The sequence below is a fragment of the Anser cygnoides genome, chromosome 4, assembly GCF_040182565.1.
Source record: "Anser cygnoides isolate HZ-2024a breed goose chromosome 4, Taihu_goose_T2T_genome, whole genome shotgun sequence".
NCBI lineage: Eukaryota > Metazoa > Chordata > Aves > Anseriformes > Anatidae > Anser > Anser cygnoides.
This window is the reverse complement of record NC_089876.1, coordinates 17,238,953-17,260,345: the sequence shown is the minus strand read 5'-3', so window position 1 is coordinate 17,260,345 and position 21,393 is coordinate 17,238,953. Positions and strand designations below refer to the sequence as shown.

The 21,393-nt window shown below is 34.9% G+C and overlaps 1 long non-coding RNA gene across 1 annotated transcript in view; it reads right to left on the bottom strand.

Annotated features, from left to right (window-relative positions):
* Nucleotides 1–3,186: 3,186 nt before the first annotated feature.
* Nucleotides 3,187–21,393, bottom strand: part of LOC106035616 (uncharacterized) — a 33,184-nt gene continuing 14,977 nt past the window's right edge. The window contains exons 2-4 of the long non-coding RNA XR_010830975.1: nt 13,775–13,916; nt 5,432–5,568; nt 3,187–4,217 (exon numbers count right to left, since the gene is read on the bottom strand). This is a non-coding gene — a long non-coding RNA (uncharacterized lncRNA). The remainder of the gene's footprint in view (nt 4,218–5,431; nt 5,569–13,774; nt 13,917–21,393) is intronic.

Below are 21,393 nucleotides of genomic sequence, written 5' to 3'. Positions count from 1 at the left end.
AAGAAAAAAAAAAAAAAAAAGAGAGAGAGAAAAGAAAAAAGAGAGAAGAAAAGAAAGCAATAAATAAAAGAAAAAAGAAAAAAAAAAGCTTGCTTTTGTTGTCAAGAGGAAAAAATGACCATAATAAATTGCAAAACATATCATCAGAAATAACTCCTGCTGCAACTCATTTAATGCCATTGCATGCGAAAAAAAAAAAAAAGAGCCATAGACTGAAATCACCTTTATTCTTGCTTACATAAAGAACTAGCTATTTTAAGTGGTGCTGAAATAAGCATAACCAATTGCAGTGCCAAGTATTACAGCAGTGAATTTGGCATATAGAATTATTGCGTCTGATACATAATCTAACAAATTTCCAAACAAACATTCTGGAAACAATTACAAGTAAGCAAGCAACCCTGAGCAAATACCATTGAAGTTTTAAATTGCATTTTGGTCACCCACAACCATTTAAAAAAATGTTCCGCAGAATTTCTATGCCTAGAGCAAAAAAATAAAAAAAAATAAAAATAAAAAAGAGTTTTTGCTGTCCTGCCAAGTGAGAGTTTAATGTTGTGAATCATTAGGAAGCATACACATTAGTTTAAAAAAAAATAATTGTTTAGTTTATAGTCAATTGAGGCTACAGTTTCAATCAGACCTCAGCTGTAGTGGGCTAGGAGAACATACAATGTAGTATAAACACAGTTTGTTGATATATCACTGACAGAAGCATATGTTACACTATTAACTTCCAAAACAAACATATGAAAAATGTTACCAAAAAAGGAAAAATGCTTTAACATTTAAAAATCAGATTTCAGGTTATTTTAGCAAAAAAAAAAAAAAAAAAAAAAAAGATACATTTGTAGATGTAAATTTTATTCTTTTTACATCTATGTGATTTTAAAAAATAGCGAAGTAATAAGTACACTAATGATAAATAATGATTTTCATAGAGCATAACCTAATAAATTTTAGGGGTTGGGCATGTTCCTGGGAAGTCTAGAAAGATGACTATTCCTATTTATTAAACATGCAGCTCTTTGAATATGTACAAGTTTATTAGTAAAGAAAAACATTAAATGCATTATTTCATTGTTGTTTTGAGTAGGAATACACTCTTTGCTGTTTAGAAAGAGCTTGCATCTTTTTTAAGTCATTAGGCTCAGAAGACTCGTTCATCATAAGAGTCTGTGAAGCTATGAGCACCAAGAACCTCAAAGTTAACCACACGGTATAAGGAAGATTCATTAGTCAGTGCATAAGCTGAGCAACGAATTACCAAAGGCTTGTTAACTTTTATCTTCATCAATATAGTTAAACTGTTCTGAAATAAGCCACTTTGCCAGACTAAGGAGTATCAATATCTTAATATTAATCATAAATATACGCAGCAGTTCAACAAAAGAAAAGGTAGAGATCAAAAGATGATAGTGTCAAAGCCATACTTGTGGAATGATTCTCAAATATATATCCATTGTTGCTGCTATTGTAACGATTGGACAATTTTTTGTAACAATTATTGTAACAATTCAGTGGGAGTAAGACATGGTAGCCAATTCTGCTATTGTGCTTTCTAATCATGAGAATATCTCTCTGAATTAAGAGAATACTCTCAATGTGTGTGCAGTGTATCAGTAGTTAGGGTGTAGCTGTAGCTGTTATGGGGAAGGAAGAAATTGTCTCCTTGATGTAGATATTTTGACTCTGGTAAAGTATGTAATTTATTTTGGTCTTCACAATAAATTGTTGATTGTTGATTTCCATCAGAGGAACTTTTTAAACCTCTCTGTCAATGTCCACAATGGAAGCAAAAAGATTAATACCAACCAAATTAACAAATTATGGTCCCACAAAATATTTAAATACCTTACAAATTAATTTGTTTTTAGTTTATATTAGTTTGAACAAGAAATGTAATGTTTTCCTTCAGAGACATGCATTAACAAATGAATTACTCTGTACTGCTGACTTTACACTTCTGTAAATGTTTCACCTGTATTAATGGACTGAAACATTGAACAGAGAAACCTAGCAATGGAATAGACTGTAGAAATATCAGACCTGGTTCCTTCACAGCTGGAGGCAATCTTGTAGTAACCACATTTAGTTTATTATGCTAGTCTATTGTATTATATTAATACTTCACGAAGATTCAAATGGTAACCATTTCATGTTTCACGCCTTACAGGCCATAGAACGTAACCTAATAATCTATAGCAAAGTGAAGTATATTAAAAGATATAACCACTAATAAACACAGCTGTTAAGTCCACAGTTCCATCAATATTTAATATTCTGTTGTGCGTATAAAACAACTGCAAGCAATACAAAGTACAATACGCTATAAACAGGTGGCATTAATTTGCTCATTGTAAACTTCACCTTTGTATAGGAAAGAGTAGACAGAATATATTTTCCCTTCATTTTAAGAAAGTGTCTTGTGGACGTATCTGGAAGTCAGAGCTGGTGCCCATTGTTAATGCAACAGATGTTTTTATTTCTAAAATGCTCCCTTAAAACTATACTTTATTAATAACAAACATGACTGGAGCAGAAAACTGTAATGCCAACAAGTTTCTTCATAGTTCTCCACTTTCCCCCTTTTATCCTGTTTACATGTTCTCATTCCTATATAATAAAGACAAGGTTTTTGTCCCTGAATTTTATCATTAAGAGAGGAAAGGAGACACATACAGAACATTTAGATTATTTCCCCCTCCACCGTTGCCATCCTGATGAACACATCATTTTGTTACTCTACTGCTCTTTATTTCAACTGTTTAATATTACATTTCCAGATAATCTGAACTCATGGAGAATTTGTATAAAAGGAGTAAACTGACAAACACAAACAAGAATGGGATTGCTAAAGTGAAAAGTTTTTGTTAAAATATGAGGCTTTTTATCTGCACATGCTGTATTCTAACCACTGAAAAGAGAAGGTATAGGAAAAAAGTCTGGGAAGCTGTATGGCCCTTGTAGGAAGATGCACCAACCTGTGAAACACAGACTCCTCACTGGCAGTGGTTGAACCTTTGTCTTTATTATTCTGAATGAGCTCTACTGCTGATCCAAAGTTGACACACGCCCTCTTTGAAGCAGAAATGTCTTCTGTTCAACTCAGTAAGCATAATGGTACAGAGGGCAGGTGAGGAGAGGATACTTCTTTTTTTTTTCTTTTCTTTTCTTTGTGAGCTCTTTAAAGTGTATGGAAGTTCCTTCTTTCTTCCATCCATTCAGCATAGTGGAAAAAAGTCTTCTAGCATTTAAATATTTAGAATCCAATAATGATGAGTTAAATCCTCTGTGTTATTCTTAGCTGAAGGGAAGTCCCATTCGATCTCCTTTTCCTTGTCAATCCTCCTCCTAACTCTGAGATGTGCAGGGTGAGGGTACACTGAAGAACACAGCTTCAGGGTGCTCATTGTTCAGCAGCTGCTGGAAGCTCTTTGATTCCTTTTCTCTCATAATTTCTCTGGCATACATTTAGATCTTTTATCAAGCAACATTTTTCACATCTAAGACTGTTTAAGTAACAGTTTTTCTTAGTCATGTTGTAGTTTAACCCCATTTAAGAAAACTAATCCTCAAGGCTTCTTACAACTATAACAGAAACACTTGCAACAAATATTTCCTGTTACTTAAGCAATCACATACCAATGGCAATAAGCTACCTTGCCAGATCTTTTTTTTTTTTTTTTTTTCCCAGTTTATAATGTTGGGAGGAGGAGGAAGCACATTGTAAAAAAAACTTTCCTAGAGTACAGAGTCATTGATGAATCCTAAGAAAAGTATTCAAAGTGCTAATTTTTCCTACTTCCCTTTTCAACCAAAGAATTTGGAGTAAAAATGACCGCAGAAGATTAAAATTAAATTAAAAGTCCTCCAGGAGACTGAGAGGCTGTCTGAAATTTCATGATTGTATATTCAATCCTGAGCTCAGTGTTTTTTCAAACTATGAATTGACAAAAGGCAGGTCTAAATTAAATGCAACATCCTGCCACTGATGTTCAATATCGACCCAGAAAACCGTAGCATTGTGCAGTGCCTTGCTCAAAAAGGTAAGCCTCACTTCTGCTTCTGAAACACAAAAAGTCTTGACAAACTCAGGCTTTTCTGTGTTACATGATATAAATATGTCTAAATAAACTCCAGATACATCTTAGAAGATGGATGTCCATCACCAGTAGACAATTTCCCCAGCCAAGTAAAGGAAAGTGGCATCCTTCCTGATGGACAGAAGTTAAAACATAATTTTAAGAATGTTATACAAATCTTAATGAAGACTTCACTAATGTTGAAGCACAATGGCCTGAATTTCTTAATCAGGATGTCTACGTTCCCACAAAGGCAACCTGTATTCAAGTTGCTGAACATCTATACTGCTGGCAACTTCAAAAGACCTGGACGAGCATGCCAGGGAGCAATGAGCAAATGGCTGTTGCACAAGGAGCCAATGATCTGGGAGCCAGTGGTGTCCCAGCACAGGTGTTGCCCTCACTAAGCAGGGCCTGACCACAATGGGTAGAGAAGGGTGCTAGTGACAGTCCCACAGCAGACATGGCAAATGAGGGAACCAGAGCCGTTTTTTTTTGTTGTTGTTGTTTTGGTTTGGTTTTGTTTGTTTGTTTGTTTGTTGTCTGTTGTTTTTTGTTTTGTTTTCTTTTGTTTTGTTTTGTTTTTCAGGAGTGGCAGAAGACAAGTATAAGAGATCGACACACCTATGGCATCACTGGGTCAGGGACTGATGACCCCAGCTGGGCTGAAATGGTGCTCCGTGGCCACTGGTCAGGTTGGGGAAGCCCAGCTAAGGCTGAGCAGGCACAGTCAGGGCTGCAAGTACCCTCAGAATCATGACACAGTGGATACTTTGGCCCCAAGGGTTTAAACAGGATTTGAGGACTACACTAAGGTGGTGTTGATTCTGATGAACTCCATCCCTGAGCAAGTGGAGTGTTAATTTTGTGCTCCATGCAACTATTTTTAAATGAATTGCTTTTCTTCTAAATGTAATGATTCTTTAATGTAAATGATCTTTTCAGCTTGGCCTTACATATGAATACATAGAATAATTAATCTGTAACAGACTACATAAATATCAGTTAACGCTTTGCCACAAGTCTCAAAAAGGAGATCTTATATCCCTTAATTAAACTGTTGCTACTTTCATTTGCACACAGATATGAGGTATATATCTTATAACCCTATATCAAAAACTCCTACTTGATGTAACTTTGCTAACTTGTATTCTTGGTGATGTGGCTTGCCAGTCCATTATCTTCTATTTTCAGCCATGTTATGTGGGCTAAATGGTACCATGTGTATCATGAATAAAAGATTTGTCTCTGGCTGCAATTTTACACCTTAGAAGTGCATGCTAGCTGAATGACTTAGGAGAATAGGAGCCTTTTGTTTACTACTGTACAAATCTGTATTGGTTTACCTTGTCATCTTCTTGGATCAGGGATTGCTGGGACAAAGATCGTTATAGTCTCTCGGTGGTGGTTCAAGAGGTGGGAGGGAAATTCATTCAGCTTGATCTTCATAAAACTGGTGTGATCAAAATGGTTCAGAGACACCCTGAGGAAGATGTTAGGCAGAATATCAATCATTTTACTGAATGTGTCTTTATCACTTTAAATAATTTAATCCCTGGACAGATCTTAGCCTTTGCTACTTTCAGTGAAAGTGTATTGCTGTCCACCTAACTAGCTTTTGGAGCTTTTATCTATAGTCTTATAGTCTGCCAGATAACTTTGCCATATTATCTATGTCTTTCTTATTACACAATTAGAAAATATCTACATGGAGATACAGTTTTACAGCATTACCAACTTTATGCTCTTCCATAATGCAGCATCTCACTGTTTAAATTAAGCATTCCTATGTGTGCATATAACACTATGTCTTGGTATCCAAACTGGATATTCTTGATATTCTTTTGTCATCAGCTCTTTGGGTTAAGATTCATAGAGCATATGACCTGACTACCTAAGAATTAATCTTTCCCCTGTTGCCATACTACTATAACTGTATATAGCCTGAGCAATCAGGCTATATACCTTCTCTCTGAAGATGCATGTATCTGTGAGCTTCTTCCCTCACCTATTGTAAACGGGCCCTATTAGGTATAGTGCAAAACGTGTGTTGCGAGTCTGGAAATGGCTGAGGGTAATATTCCCTTTAAATTTGAGGGTGGGGCTGTTTTTGTTTGTTTGCTTGTTTGCATGTAGGTTACTCAGCTGAGTTTTTTTTTAAAATAATTGCTTAACTTCTACTAGGTGCCTCAGTCTTGTGTAGATTTTTTTTAAAACACTATTTATATGGAGATAAATGTTTTATTATAAAAGTTACTTGACTAGCCTAATTATCTTGAAAGAAAGGAAGTCATATATATGAAAGATACTCCAGGAAAATATCTACTAAATAGCAGTTACGGGTTTCTCAAAATGTATTCAGTCACTATTTGCTGAAATTTGACAGTGATGTTTGCAATAGAATTTCTTTTTAGCTTGGCTTTATAGCATGACATTATAATATGCTATTAAACTACTTTATCCTTTTCTAGTCTTACACGCTTAATTCTAGATTCTGATTATCATAATAGTGTTGTGTGACTCAAATTATTTCAGAATGACACACACCAAGATAAATCACCACCTTTTTTCTAGAGGAAATGGAGAACAGTTGGACATCAAAAGTCCAAGATCAGAGTCTGCTACCAAAACAGTACGACATAGTTCTATGTTGATATTACCAAAGGAAATTAAATTTGGACACTATGCTACAAGACAATATTTTCTTAGGCCTAAATCTTTTCTTTGGCTTTACTTGTACAAAGTAAAATCAGACCTGTGACAGCAAAAAGGAGAAAAAAGTGGAAATAATGTTTGCGAGTTTGCATAGTAAAATGAGACAAAATCAAGGCAAACTATGGTCTGTAATTTTACTATCCATATAACAGAATTATATGATTTGCGACTATTACATTCACAAGGTCATGAGTCATTCCAGCTGTTTCCTGGAAATTATAATATAACTTCTGAAGATTTTTGTATTTTCAGAAAACCTCCCTTGCTTAATTTTTAGATACTAAGCCTTGTCCTGAAAATTAAGAAACACAGGTTCAATTAGTCAGCTCAGTTACTCTATACAGATGCAAAGTGGTGCCAGATGTCAATTGCATTAGTCATTATTATTATTATAATTGATTTTCTAATACTATTTTACTTTTCTATTTAATTATGTTCTTACATGTTTTTATTCTCTTTACCGGCAATTACCATGACATCTTGATCCCAGGCCTACAGGGAAAACAAGTGAGTGTGGCTCTCTTGATCTCTCATCTCTCTTTCTGGGAGCAGTGTATGTCCCTTGTGAATCCCCTTACAGAAACAACGTAGTGCAATATAAGAAATGAGGGCCTATCGCATGTCTTCTTTCTTTTCCCCAGTCATCTTGGGGGCTCAAAAGCTGTGGAACAGGAATGAGGCAACAGCATTTTATCTTCCTTTGGCCTAGCACCTAAAAAGTCCACATCCATGTCTTCTAGACATTTTTTCATTACAAACACTGCTTATACATTTGCAAATTTTTTCAGAGATTTGTTGTGATCCGACCTATGATATCTTTTAAGTACAAACTATGTAAAATGTTAAATATCTATTTTTAAAGAGACAGATGATATATGGAAGAATGCTTAGATAGATAGACTATATTCCTAAAGAGCTGAGGCCATGGCCTTTTGGTCTTTCAATTCATTTTATATAAGTATTTACAAGACTAGCCGATTTCATTGGTGATCTATCAGGACAAAGCTATTCAGTTTAATAATTAAAGTGGAAGTTTAGAGGCTACATTTCTAAAAAGTTTTTACATTAATAAAACCATCCCCAAACCATTCCTAGTTGAAAACCTCCTACACACTTACTTGCATACCCTGTGTATGAATACATACCTTTTTTGAAAAATAACATATTCTCTGCACTTTCTACTCCTTTGTGAAATTTTGGAATCCTCTCTTAATGTGAATGTGTCCACTCCGACACATTTGGGACATTTCCATGGGTGCATATTTTTGTAGTTTTATTATTGCTGTTTGTGGTTTGTCATAACAAAACCCTAAATCAGATCTCTCCTTCAATGTGTCTTTCCACCTTTTTCAGTGGTCTATCTGGATTTTTACTTTATTATTATTATTATTATTTTTTCTCCATCAGTAAAACCTGATCTCTCTTCTCTTCTGTAGTGAGGCCATCACTCTAAGAAATTGTTTTTCTCTTTTGCTTACAACCAGGTGTTCATGCTAATTACTGCTAACTGTAAAATTTTTGTAACCAATTCATTAGATTCCTTTAGACTTTTTAATGTAATGGGCTGTCATCAAACAAATTATATGAGATAAAACAGTCACAAGGTTTATAACTGAGTAATCTGAAAAATGTTCAAAATGATTGAATGCCTTATATCAAATGTCTGACATAGTGATAAGTGAGGTATAAGATCTATCAACAGGAAAAAAGAGATTAATTCATGACCAGTCAAATTACTGAGTGTTATTTAATATCCTATTAATCAAAGCTATATGCTGGCACCTCAGTCAAATCTTACCACCTTCTCTTCACAGTAGGTTAGTTTCCACAAGTCTGTTGGATGTGGTTTAAACAAAATTTTGCATTTACATTTCTGAGCATATTACAGAGAAATTCACATCATTCACTTCTATCAGTCTTATATACTATCTTGGAAATATGCAAAGTTAAAAAAAAAAAGTGCAATGACTAAATACACTTCATCTATGTTCGACGGTTTAGGTGACTCTTGAAAGAATTGTTTTTTCAATGTTTTTTTTCATTTCCCCTCTCATGCAGACACAGTTGCACAAGACATTTTTATGCACCTGGACTCTAAATTATTTTGGATCTAGTCTCTCTCTCTTATTTTGTATTGGCCATCTTTTCTGGTTTTGTGTCATACACATTTTTACCTGCTTATTAAAACAGGAGTGTATGCCTATGCTACTTCTTTCTATGCTTTTCTCCTTGTTTCTGCACAACTTAAGACACAACTTGCTGTATTATGTACCTATATTAGGTACATAAACATGTACATTCTGTATGGCTGTATAGGTATTTAATTACTTTCTTTTTTTTCTTCTTACTCCTCATTTTAAAATTATTTTTTATTTTTATTTACCTATGCCTGTTCAAAACTACTCTCTTTGTTCTTATTTTCAATTGAATTTTGAAATCTTTACTCAGGTGGACTGCTTTCCACAACTGATAAAACATGTCATACTTGTATATTTACCAGACACTCAGGAAAAAAAAAAAAAGTTTGTTTTTTTTTTTTCTCATTGTGGAAAATGGTTCTGGACACCATCCGCTACCATCAGGAAGATATTTCTGACATGTCTTGAACAGCATAGCTCGTGCATTCCCTTGACTGCCAATATTGACCTGTTTTCAAAAACTAAATGCAGAAATAGCTGGATAATGTTTAGTAGAGAAATTCCTATCTACTCTGGCTTTTAATTCAAAACTGCTTTGCCTTCTTTCTTTGAGCAGCCTCAGTAGAATACCTCTCTTTCTTTTTACTTTTCAGTCAAAATAATTTCAAGTACTTCTTTTGTTTTTGGTAGATTCCATTCATTCCTAGCTGTTTTATTATTCTGTTCACAGAGTTTCCTAGTTTTTTTTTTTTCTAAGAAATTTGTATTTCCTATGCTTTTTTTCTTCTGAATGCCATTTGTTTTCATTTATAGACTTTACCTTAGTATTTCTTCTCTTTGTCATGTGCTAGTTAATACCTTTCATTTGAAGCACACTGGAGAAAATTTGGCATATGTAAAACATTTTAAATATTTAAAATTGTCTAATATAATTTCTATTTTGTTTAATATAATACAGTTTTTTAGTTCTAACTGGTGCTGATTTGTTCATGTAATGCTAACTCTCAGATGAGAGTAACATTTACAAAAATAAAAATAAAAATGGAGATTGAGTCCTACCAATTTATTTTTCAAAGGGAAATTTCTCTTCCCTGTGACATGTTATTCTACCTTTTCTTTACACCTTTATCTCACAAATTCCTATCCCCCACAAACACATGCATTTAAGATCAAGGAGCAAAAATACAGATTCCCACACAGACAGTCACACAGAGTGGATGAGGTTGGAAGGGACCTGTGGAGATCATCTAGTCCAGCCCCCCTGCTCAAGCAGGGTCACCTCTAACATGTTGCACAGGATCACACACAGGTGGGTTCTGAATATTTCCACAAAAGGAGACTCCACAGCCTCTCTGGGCAATTTGTGCCAGTTCTCTATCACCCTCAGAAAAGAAGTTTTTCCTCTTATTCAGATGGATCTTCCTGTTTTTTGGTTTGTACCAATTGCCTCTTTACCTTTCTCTGGGCATCATTGAAAGAAGTCCAGCCTCATCCTCTTGACACTGTCCTTTCAGATATTTGTATACACTGATAAGATCCCCTCTCAGTCTTCTCTTCTCTAGGCTAAACAGGCCGAGCTCTCCCAGCCTTTCCTCATATGAAAGATGCTGCTGTCCCCTAGTCATCTTCATAGTCCTCCATAAGACTTGCTCCAGGAGCTCCATGTCCCTCTTCTACTGGGGAGTCCAGAACTGGACACAATACTCCAGGTGAGGCCTTGCTAGGGCTGAGTAGAGGTGGAGAATCACCTCCCTTGACCTGCTGGCAACACTTCCTAAAGCCGCCCAGGTTAATATTGACCTTGACTGCAAGGGCACATTGCTGACTCCCAGGACCTTCTCCAAAGAGCTGCTTTCCAGCAGGTCAGCTCTTAATGTGTACTGGTGCATGGGGTTATTCCTCTCTAGGTGCAGGACCCTGCACTTGCCTTGGTTGAACTTCATGAGGTTCCTCACCGCCCAATGCTCCAGCCTGTCCAGGTCACTCTGAATGGCAGCACAGGTCTTTGGTGTACGGGCCACTCCTCCCAGTTTTGTGTCAACAGCAAACTTACTAAGGGTACACTCTGTCCCTTCATCCAGGTCACTGACGAATAAGTTGAACGAGACTGGACCGAGTACTGACCCCTGGGGGATACTGCTAGCTGCAGGCTTTCAACTAGATTGTGACACTGATCGCAACCCTCTGAGCTCTGCCATCCAGCCAGTTTTCAATCCACCTCACTGTCCGCTCATCTACCCCACACTTTCAGCTTGCTTGTGAGTATAGTTTGGGAGACAGTGTCAAAAGCCTTGCTAAAGTCAAGGTAGACAGCAATTACTGTTCTTCCCTCATTGACCCAGTCAGTCATTCCATCATAGAAGGCTATCAGATTGGGTAAGCATGATTTCTCCTTGGTGAATCCATGCTGACTACTTCTGATCACCTTTTTATCCTACACATGCTTAGAAATGATTCACTGAAAGATCAGTATCATAATGTACTTCTGCAATGGAAATGTTTACCCTGGTAGAAGCAAGTCCTTGGCATGTTCCATACCCTCACACCTTCCTCACCACCTCCCTTCCTCTCATGTTACGTCCTTGTGAGCTGCACTGTGAAAGTGATGGGAGATGTACCCAAGGACCAACAACTCAGCCTGCTCTGAGAGGCTGCACAGGAGCAGTGAGTTTAAAGGCTTCACTGAGCTAGAGGTGAGTCTGGCACTCACTGTACTTGCAACTGTACTTTGTAGACAACATAGAGGCAGAGAATGGTAGATTTTCCTCACAACATAAAGGGAAAAGAAAGATAACATATTATTTAAAATTCAGTTTTTTATTTTATTTTATTTTATTTTATTTTATTTTATTTTATTTTATTTTATTTTATTTTATTTTTTATTTTATTTTATTTTATTTTATTTTATTTTATTTTATTTTATTTTTTTATTTTATTTTATTTTATTTTTTTATTTTATTTTATTTTTCCCCCAATGTGAGAATTCAGAAATCATCTTAGAAGGTATTTGCATGCTCTAACACTGGGTACTTAATCTCCTCTTTATGATGCGATATGAGCAATTTTGCACAGATTCCTATGGTTTAATGTTATTTCTGAAAGACAGTTTTGTCAGTTCATAGCACTGACAGAGAGGAAGGTTTTAAGAAAGAAAGATATACCAGACAAGGGTCAATGAAGCTGAACACTGTTTCTTAGTGTTGCTAATGCTATATTAGACGTGCTTTAAAGCATGTATCTCTGTAGAAGTAGCCACTACATTTTATTTTTTTTTATATACATGTAAATTGCATAAACCTGCTTCCTACTGATTTTATTATCATAATCTAAACTCTAGGAGAAATACTGGAAATGTATAAGCTGAAAAATCTGCATCCACTTTACCCACTCTGTTTGAAATAAAGCAAGTCCTAAATGAGTTACAGAAATCTGAAAACCTAACAAAACATGCAGTGAAGCAAGCATTACTGAAATGCTTGAGAGACTCTGACCAGCAAAAGAGAAAAAAGCGCAGTCGTGCAAATAAGCAGAAGATAAGAAAGACAGATGTTTTATTGACCTCCCACTCACTGGAATTAGGTTGCCAGTTTTGTTACTCCTCTGCAGCTGTTTGCAATGGTCAGGTGGGAAGTCAGTGCCTGACAGACATCACAGTAGGTATGTCCATAAATCAGATAACATATTTATGGAAAAAGTCCAATTCTAATCTGAAAATGTAGGGAACATCACCCTAGTGATATAGGGAGACAATTTCAGTTTCAGTCATTCCACAAAAGGCAAATATGTTGAATATCTGGCAGAGAAAAATATATGCTGGCAGCATTTCATGTTTCATGATATAAAAGAAAAATCAAAGGCATGTTTTACCAGGTTCTGACAGTGGCTACTGAAAGACAACTCTTCTGGTAAGCAGTTCATGAGTAAGCATCCTGTCTTCCTGTTCACTTCCACATTCTCATCCTTACCATGCCCCCTGCACTCCCATAACCACAAGTCAGAAACACAGAAGGTATGTAGCAGGGTAATAGATCTTCTAATGCAGAATGCAAGTAATGCTTTGCACAGAGATATACATTAAACCATATAGCAGTGTGGTAGGGACTCTCAGACACTGAACACCATACAGCAGCACTAATTTTTCATTAAAGTACTGAAGGTGAAAAATGATATATCAGTCCTGATATCTAAGATTGGTCTTCAGAGTTTGTTTTCCCCCTCCATGCTAGAAAATCTTTAAAAGTTTTTGTTTTTTTTTTTTTTTTTTTTTTTTTGTGTCTGAGGCATTTAAATTGGTTATACCTTAGTGACAATGGTTTTACTCATTTGAGATATTGTGCAAAATTTTTCACTTAAGTAAAACAGACATTCTTCTGTGCAGGAGAGGTCAGTTGGTAACCACAGGCTGTAGGTGGGCACTGCTTCTAGAGCACAAAGAATATTCTTGAAACACCCTTATTAATCTCATAGCTTTTGCTGTGCTTACTGTGACGTTTAAACAGAATTAAACTGCGAGCTCCCTTTAAGCTCCACAAAGACCTAACTACACATTTAAGAGTATGAGGAAGTCAAAAGTAAAACTAAGACTTGGAATATCATGAAAAATAATGAGCATAAAGAAAAGGATGTTCTTCAGCTTCCTAATACTAGGAATGTGAGTAACAAATGAGACAAACCAGAAATTCTTATTAGCAGAAAAAAAGTTATGTAGATGGAAATAGTGAAACCAGTTGGGATAACTTACACAATGTTATCCTAAAATCACAGGTTTTAGATTATATACAAAAGATAAAAAAGATAGAGGGCAAAAATGGTGATATCCTCTATGACAGACATTACCTATTGTAAAACTCTTAATCATTTGGATGGTTGGTACTAGCTGCAGATAAGCGTGTTCACAAATGTTGTCCAGAAAGTTGTAGGACTTTGTGACAGACCGCAGACTTGCACAGAAGTGTGATGTGTTCATTTTCTGTCACTACTGTGAAGAAAGAATAAACACAGGGACCCGCATTGGGAGAAATGTTTAAAATTTCAGGAAGACAACAGTATAACAACATTAATGTATCTGTGAACCCTAACATAAAAGTTACTGTAATTTGCATGAATCATACTATTGTGAATTTCATCACGAGAAATAAAGACAATGTAATAATCACTTGCCTAGACATTGATGTTTGGCTACTGGTCATAGCTTATATTTAATGTAAGTAAGTAAAAGCAAATCAGCACTAATGACAGAACTAAGATATGATTCAAAGGAGGAAGTTATTCATATGTGATGAATATTAGGAATATAATTGATACAGAGGAGCACTAAAATAGAAAAGCATTAATCAAAAGTAAGACTTTTTGTAGAACGTATCATATGAATGAAAAGCTATAAATCCATAATAAAGAAACAGGAAAACTTTGGTTATACAAACAGAATTAATTAGGAATGAGGAATGCAACCCTACCTGCAGATATACATAATATTAATTCTAAAAAATACATGTTCCAGCAGACCAAGGGCTCTTGGTATGCTTGTGACAATAAGGGATAATACAAACCTTGGAAGAATGATCTGGGAAAATTGAGTAGGAACCAGCTCATTTTACAGTAAGACATGTATGGAACTTAAATTTGAAAATAAAATTGACACCCAAACATTTTGGGAATATGTAGAAAAAAATGCTTGGAATTATTAGTACCTCTGAAGAAGAAATTTTCAGAGGAAACTGGATTATGCACTGGACTTTATTGCCTTCAGATCAAGGCAAGATGTGTTTCTGGAGGAGAACACAGTAAACACACTTAAAGTTTAGTGAAAGAGAAGTTGCAGGCTTCAAAATTGGGTAACTATATGAAAGATAATTGTTTATGATATAAAGCAGATTAGAAAAGATATCTTTTGATTCCTACTAATATCTCTATGAATCTATGAAGAAAAAAAAAAGAGAGAGATAGAGAAATATTATAATGATTCAAAGTATTATAACATCTCTCTGATTTAGAGAAGAACAAATTGGGGAAATAAATCTGATGTCAATGCTACTGCAAACCTTGACAGTTAAAGTTGACAGGGGAGAGAGAAATTTTAATTGCTGAAGTGCTCCCATAAAGTCTGCTTTTTTTCCTTTTTTTTTTTTTCTTTTCTTCATAAATGTAAAAGCAAAACTTAGAAGAACATTGTATCTACAGTGGAACAACATGAAATACTTAAGTACTCTGGGCACTTGTTTCATTTTCCTCCCTGCTATATTTCCTTGACATCAGAGTAATTTGTGTTTTGCTTAATAAATAATACAGAAAGTGAAATTCTGAAGTGACTTGCAGCAGAAACAATGAAAACACTTTATGCCTTTGATTCATTTTCTTTCATCCTTTTTAACCTATGAATAATAATAATAAAATTTTATTGCCTTTGTATTGTTGTTGATATGGAATTCATCAGCCTAAGACAGTAAAAGAGAAATAAAATATTTATTTTAGTTCTGGATTGGCGGTACTGATTACTTGTTATTAAATGACTAATTAACTGATTATTAACTGTTTATTTAAGGTACTGTATTGAGAGCCCTGGACAGTGGAGTTTTCCATTTGATCAGAGATTAAAATTAATGTTTAGTCATAAAAAGTTTGCAGGTCTGTTATTAGTACTAAATGCTCATATCATGATAGTGACTGAGGACTGAAGTGACAACTAGTAAACTTTAGAGTAGGATGATGGAAGAATAGATAAAAAGCCCCTTGCCATGTGCAGTAGGAAGTTCAGAATATATCAAAGAAATAAAGGATGGAGAATAAGAGTATAAAGAAGAAAACAGAATTGAGAAAGAACAGGAATATTTCCATGGATATTTAATATTTTGCTTATATATTTTAGTTAACTATTATGCACATTTTGTTTTGGGATTTGAAGAAGATTTGTGAGAGTTAATAATTGTAAGAGAAAGAAAAATAAATGAGACTGAAACACAGCAAATGGAGATTGACATCTGATGCATACCACTTGCTGAGTAACAATCAATATATAGGTTAATCTTAAAGAAAACTCTTTAGGAAATATCTGAAGGAGAGTATAAAAGAGTGGGATACTTTTCCATACTTTTGGGGTATGTGAGAGAAAATATGAAGATGCATAACATTAAAAGCAGTACTTGTTAACTAAGTATTGAAAGCAATGATGAAAGAAAAGGAGAAATCATTGGTAATTATGTCATAAAGTTGATAAGTATATAACTACTAACTTCATACTTACAATTAGGAAATTAAGCTTTAAGGAGCTTTACAAGAAAAATCAAACTTTGGACTGTATGAAGTGAAGGAAGAATCGGGGAAGTAACCAGGGGAAAAGGGAATTTCAGGAAATTAAGGGACTTAAGAATTGGGGAAATAGCTCAGAGAAAAGTGTATTACAGTATGAATGGCAATCAGAGAGTGGAATGTGAGATTTTGCATCTTAGAATTTTGGTTAATAAATATTTGATTTAGAGGAAGCAATATGGTTTAGAAGAATGCTTTTGGAATAAGGTTCATCACTCAGGAAAAAAATATCTATTAATAAAACAAAATCTCCAGAAAATGGGCTTTTTTGTGCTATAAGGTATGAAATAATAGATATATGTACATACACATATAAATATATACATAGCAAATCATTGTATTTTCTATTTGCCTTCTTGGAGTGAAATCATCCTTAAACAAACTAAGGTCGTGTTATACTTTGATATAAAAAGATTTTCCTGAAATCCACCTCCTACCTTTAAATATTAGTTTTAATCTCCTACTATCGATACACTTTTTCAGTTTAAACCATTTGTAGTCTATCTACAATATTTTTCTTATTACAAAAACCATTACTTGAGTTTTCTAACTACATGCATTCCTATGTCTACTCTCCATTTTGTTCTTGTGCCCAGGGCTCTGCATGTCTACCTTAAAATGCTTTCTGTAAATACTTAGGTATTAGTAGATATTAAAAATTTTATTTTTCAGTTTTCTATTTCAAACTGTTAATTAGTTAATAATTCACTGCTACCAACAGACAGGGCCACATTACTATGATTTTGTGGAGTCACAACAGATACATATGGTTTTAGGGTGGAAATGGTTTTAGTTCAGAAGAGGAAGCCTTTGCCCCACAAAGATGTAACACAGACTACAATGCAAATGACAACATTGGGTGCAACAAACACTGGAAACACAAGAGATCTAACACTGTTACTGTAGCTTGCCTTCTAGTCCATTCCACTTATATTTGTATTAAGACAACAATACAAGTCCAACAATCTGGACATACTCATAATCTTGTAGTGTCAGCAGTTTTGTACTAGAAAATAGACTTAAAATAGAATATTATGAGCACTTTGGGAACAATCTAAAGAGCAACCTGGAAATTTATCAAAGCATTCTTTGCCTTCTCTGAGTCGCCTTGGTTGCTTGAAAGTATTGTTTCCTAATCAAGGAGTGATATCTTCTCTCCTCAAAATCAAGACAAAAGTAATAGTGAGTGTTTCATCTCACTTAAGTCTCTACATGGTACAGATGAACTACACAACCTCAGCTCACTTTGCAGTCAGAAAGGAGAAACAGGTCATTAAGAGTGAATATTTTCTGACTTCTTTTTGGCATTTACAGTAGGGTGAGATGAATTTTATCAAAAAATTACTGTTTGTCTTCAATGAACAGAAAGGATTTTCAGGGTTGCAAGCTCAGGTTAAATTCTTGTACTATATATAACCATATTTTGGTCACATAAATGCATTTGCCACACTTTTAAAAGAAGAAGAACAAGAAAAGCAAAGCAAAACAAAACAAAAACAGGAAGATCGTATGACCATATTTCTGCAGCTAATTATTTTCCCCATAGTTTTCCACAGGGATGCTTAGTTTTTAATTCAAGATTCTTCAGTATATAGCAACGATTTTTCCCTTCCTAAGATTAAACTCTTTTTTTCATCTTTTTTAATCAACAGGTCGGAAAGAAGCAGAGATATTGTAATAGTTGGTTTAGGAGTTGGAATTATTATTTCAACCATAAATAGCTGGAAAAAAAAATTAGAAGTTACAGATACTAGAAGAATAGAACAGTGCCTACTCCATTCTGAAAATACCTTGTCTTTCTCCTTCATATTCCACTTATCATAGATACATTTTATATGAATATATTTTGGCATGTGTTGTGGTTTAACCCCAGCAGGCAGCTAAGTATCACACAGCCACTCACTCACTCTCCACAGGTGGGGTGCCAGAGAGAATCAGAAAAGTAAAAGTGCGAGAACTTGTGGGTTGAGATAAAGACCATTCACTAGGTAAGGCAAAAGCCATGAATGCAAAACAAAACATAACAAGGAATTTATTTGCTGCTTCCCTTTGGCAGGTAGGTGTTTAGCCACTTCCAGTAAAGCAGGGCTCATCATGCATAATGATTTCTTGGGAAGACAAACGCCATCATTACAAATGATGTGTTTCTTTACCCCAGCTTTTATTGCTGAGCATGATGCCATATGGTATGGAATATCTCTGTTACCACTCTGGATCAGCAGTCCTGGCTGCGTCCCCTCCCAGCTCCTTGTATATGCCCAGCCTCCTCTCTGGCAGGGCAGAACAAGAGGTATAAAAATCCTTGACTCTATGTAAGCACTGCTCAGCAACAACCGAAAACATCAGTGTGTTATCAACACTGTTTTTATCAAAAATCCAAAACACAGCATCATACAAGCCTCTAAGAAGAAAATTAACTTTATCCTAACCAAAGCCATGAAAGCATGGAAATAATCCAATATATCTCCTGCAAGCACTAAGAGAGAACTTACTTTTCTACAGGAAAATAAATTTAATTATCTCTCAATGTATGGTTTTAGCTGACAGAAAACCACTCTAGTATTGACTGAGAAGGTAGATGGACCTTTCAGGTAAATCAATGAAGGAAAATTTCTTTGTTTCAAAATATTCGATGTGGTATAGAAATTCTAAGATACTCTCCTGTAAATCTTTTTGAAATGTTATTATCTCTTCAACTGTGGAGAAGACCAAAGTAGGGAAAAGGTGAACAGAATCAAACATGTGAAGTGAAGAGAGAATATATTTTCTGTGTTGTTAAAATATTCTACCAAGAAGCCAGAATTGGAATGAAGAATGTTTGACTAAAAAGAGTGGCTCTGTTACTGATGTGCAAATCTGATATTCTTCCAATACAGTCAGAAGCATCAGTTTCATGAGTCCACTAGCATAGGTCTTTTCTTCCTCTTTTCTTAGCTTAGTCCTCGGGACTGAAGGTCTGTGGAGAGGGTGATTTTCTTTAAGAAATTTCTAGGGTTCTTCTTCACTGTCTTTCATCATCATCTCCCTGGGAGGGCTACTGGGAGCCCATCAGAGGCAGAATCAAAGAAAACTCCTGGAGTTCTTTTTAGATGGAAAGAAATACTTGAACCTGGAGCCAGACATCTCTGTAACAATGCTTTGGGTAGTGATGAAGAGAAATCTGGCATCTCTTTCTAAGGTCCCCTTGTTAATATCTTCAGGCTGTGTGGACAACTGCCAAATGGAACTTTCACCTATAGTCATTATCTTCAATGCGTGCATTTGTGTTCCTTCTGCTAGATAAGTTCTGGATGTTTGTATGCAGCACTTTTTGAGTAGCAACTATAAAGAGCCACATGTATAAATAAACATTTCTTGTTCTCTCTATGCATAGATAAAGACAAGGCTCCAACTGAAAAACAACTTAAGGAACAGCCTTTCCTTTGTTACATTGCAGTGATTTGTTTGATACACAAGGAAAAGACAGACGGGAATGGGAGTTACCCCTGTAAAATGTTTATATCTGTGGTCTGTGCATATATGTTTTTGTTATATTTGTAATGTATTTTGTTAGGCAAGTATGCAGGACCTCCTTGAGAAAAAAAACATTAATTCACATTTTGAACTTTCTGAGTGCATGCAATGAACTGCAATGAACAATCTCTACTAAACTGATAGAAATCCACAAGACACGTTAATTCTTTTGTATGAAAATGTGTATTTGTAGAATTGTAAGTAAAGGTTCCTTAAAGTAAACAAAGAAAAAAATTTAACATTGTAGTTGAGACAAGAAATTTTCTTTATAATAATGTAAATACTTGGTGTTCTAAGAATGGAATTTACTCATATATTTATTTATCTGTATGTCATTGTTCCCAGAAACGCTGCGAAGAATACTAAATTTTTTGAACTGCATTCATTTCACTTTGTAGTTTTATGTCATACAATTTTTGAAGGAGAGGTAATTAATGTATGTTTTAATGATATGTATGACTGTAGTAAAAGTCTTTACAAAGAATTTTTGAAAGATTTTATAATTTTAGGAGTTTTATAACCATCAACCAAGAGAACGCCATGTGAGACGAGTGAACATAACACCTTGATGAAGTTGGAAAACCAACTTTTGAAAGTAATTGGTATAAATTAAAAGTAATTTATACATGTAAAGTTGCACATATAGTGAGCACTTGCAGATATATGTATATAGAAAATGATCTGTTTGGATTTACAGCCTGAGATAGATTTGAACTAAAACCAAGAATATATGATATCTGTTTAGGGAGAATTAATAAACTTTTTACATTTCTGACATTCAGCTTCAGTCTTAGAACTAGCGTCAAGTCAGTGACTAAAAAAATGTCTGTATAAGAAATTACAATGGACAGTCAATATTTCAAGATCATCTTTTCTACAGAGAATGAAAAGGAAAATTCAAAAGGAAGGAGTACATTTCTAGAGAAGAATGCATTTGACAGGGCCCAGCTCCTGAGTCATGACTTCATGTTCCTTAATCTTGGCAGTAGAATAAAGTCCTTAGCAGAAGAGCATTTTAAAGTCCAGATACATGACACTTTAGAGTTCTTATCATAACTTCTCTTTTTATGTCTACAGGATTTACAGTGTTTGCAGATGGAAGTAATTTAATACTATGGTGATCTTCCATCTAGCCTGTTTCCTTTCAGTGACCTTATGTTTACTATAAGAAAACACCAACAAGGTGTCTGATTTCTCATGGAAAAAATGGTAACTATTTAAAATAACAACAACAAAAAAAAGATTTTATCCAACAGAATCATAATTCTTCCACTATCCCCATGCTTTAACAAAAATGCTCATTTGTTCTGGGGGAGTGTTTCAGTACGAGACAGAGCCAGCTTGGCTTTACTGCAAAGGATGCATTTAAAATAAAAGAAAAAATAAAGCAATAGTAGGAACCACAGGTTTTATATTTTAAGTGGAAAGAGTTCTAGCTGGAAAAGAGTTGATTACATATATTTCATATCATGACCTCACATTCAACCAGCCCTTCCTCACATGCACCCTAAAAACATCCTGCTGTGGTTCCTGGCATCTATGAAAGGTTGGTTGAAAGTTGCAAACTAAGCATATGTCCTGAGAGCTTGGACAGAGAAAAATGGAAATCGGATCTCACAATCCTTTTACCCATCCTG